This window comes from Humulus lupulus, chromosome 4 (assembly GCF_963169125.1).
Source record: "Humulus lupulus chromosome 4, drHumLupu1.1, whole genome shotgun sequence".
NCBI lineage: Eukaryota > Viridiplantae > Streptophyta > Magnoliopsida > Rosales > Cannabaceae > Humulus > Humulus lupulus.
This window is the reverse complement of record NC_084796.1, coordinates 248,799,827-248,802,088: the sequence shown is the minus strand read 5'-3', so window position 1 is coordinate 248,802,088 and position 2,262 is coordinate 248,799,827. Positions and strand designations below refer to the sequence as shown.

General features: G+C 42.9%; 1 non-coding gene across 1 annotated transcript; it reads right to left on the bottom strand.

Annotated features, from left to right (window-relative positions):
- Nucleotides 1-628: 628 nt before the first annotated feature.
- On the bottom strand, nt 629-735 carry LOC133833710 (small nucleolar RNA R71). The gene has a single exon (XR_009893076.1). It is a non-coding gene; the product is annotated as a small nucleolar RNA R71 (small nucleolar RNA).
- Nucleotides 736-2,262: the final 1,527 nt, after the last annotated feature.

Here is a 2,262-nt window from a genome sequence, read left to right as displayed (position 1 = left end):
GGATTGCTTTTTATGAATTTCAATACAATTAATTTTTATTCTAATTTGATTTTTCTGTGTTAATTGTCTCTAACTGTTGTGTTTGAGAATCTTAATTTCAGGTATCAATTGGTATATGCGACGTAAATGGACTGTCAATCTTTTGCCCATTAATACTGAAATTAAGAGGACTTGCAGACAAAACAAAAAGCAGAAATGGTTAGCAGAGATAGCCCAACATCAGGGCAATGTGTTGAGTGGGGATGCTGCTAAGCCAGCAGTTCCCACACTCATGGCTTATGTACTCCCCGCTGTTACTGGAGTACAACCATGCATCCAACCGCCGGTAGTTGCAGCTAATAATTTTGCAATTAAGTTGGTGATTCTGCAAATGGTCCAGTCTACTGTCAAGTTTGGTGGACTCCCTATTGAGGATCCCAATACACACATAACCAATTTCCTGGAGCTGTGTGGAACTTTTAAATATAATGGGGTCACCGATGATGCCATTAGACTGAGATTGTTCCCATTCTCACTGCGGGATAGAGCTAAAAGTTGGTTGAACTCTCTTCAAGCCAACTCAATCACTTCATGGGAGGCATTAGCTCTAAAATTTCTTGCTAATTTTTTTCCTCCATCCAAGGCTACAAAGTTAAGAGGGGAAATTAATAACTTCTCTCAATTTGATGGAGAGTGTCTTTATGATGCATGGGAGAGGTTTAAGGAGCTTTTGAGGAAGTGTCATCATCATGGGATTGAAAAATGGATGCTAGCCCATAATTTTTACAACGGTTTGTGTGGGACAACTTGAACCATTATTGACACTACAGCAGGTGGTGCTTTCATGAGCAAGAGTGCTAATGAGGCCTATGAATTGCTTGAAGAAATGGCTATGAATAACTATCAGTGGCCTAGTGAGCAAGATAGAAATAAGAAGGTAGCTGGTATGCATGAGCTGGATGCTATTACCGCTCTCACTGCTCAGGTTGCATCATTGACCAAGCAATTGCAACAAAATTCTATGGCCACTCAAGTCATGCAAATCCAAGCGGTATGTCATAACGGGATTAAGTTCGAGGCTCAGGGTGAGTCTCGGGATATTTAAATGATTAGAACATTGCCGGGAATAAAAGGGTAACGAGATTTGAATATTTGGTATTTGAGAATATCGAGAATAGCGGGAATTGGAGAGCGTTGATAACCGAGGGTATCAGGGGCCCCACCCCCACTAATCCCTCGAGGCCCTGGCGCCAAGTGGTAATTACCACTTGAGTAACCTGCCGACAGCCCTTCTGGCTTTGTTCCAGACTGCCCCAGTGGCCCCAAGAGGTTTAAATAACTCCGTGGGGAATTGAACCTGGGATGGGTAAGATCCTCAAGTTCGCCCTAACCAGTGTGATGTAGATTAAGTTTAGGGGTTGAATTGGATGTTTTGGTAGGGTTTGAGATTGGTTTGGAAGGTTAGTTTCAAAGGTTAGTTTCAAAGGTTAGTTTCAAAGGAAGGTTAGTTTAGCGCTATGCAGGGCAGAGGCTAGGGCCTCTCTGCCTTGAGTCAGCGCCCCAACGCCAATGGGCAGCACCCCAGCGCTAGGCCAATTTAAGGGGATGTCATTTTTAGGGCTCGGGATGGTTTCTAAGGCTCGGGGGTTGGTTCCTTTACCCCATTTGAGTAGATTGAGAGTCCCGAGAGTGTGGGATTGGTCCCGAGAGTGGGGTTTTAGATTGTGAACCATTTATTGATTTACTTTATTAATGGATTCCAATTAGTTATGACTAGGTGACCGCTAAGGAACTAAATGGCAGATCGTTCTCAAGGGTCGTTCTTATATTATTATTTCTCGCTCGAACCTGAGGTAAGAAAACTGCACCCTGTGTATATGTGACATGCATGATTGTTGTTGAGGCATGTTGGTTGATAAATGTGGACATTGATTGCATATTAAATGCTAGCAAAGTTTGTTTACTTGTGTATGGCACTGATTAGTCAAGGACGGCACTGGTCGCATATTACTGACCTGAAAGTCAGAAACGACATAATTGTCCTGAACACAGGGCCGATTAAAGATTAGATCTAATCGGTATCAATATTGAATGACTCTAAAGCATTAATGCTGGACCAACCCTAAGATCGATGAAGCTTATAAGCGCTTGACTAGTCTAAGCTAGTTACTCAGAGCCAGGGCCTAAGGCCTAGGTGACTGCTTGTCACATGGCTAGGGAGCAAAATCCCATGGTTATGACTCTATGGTCATGAGGTAGGTTATGTTGGTGACTAGTCATCAT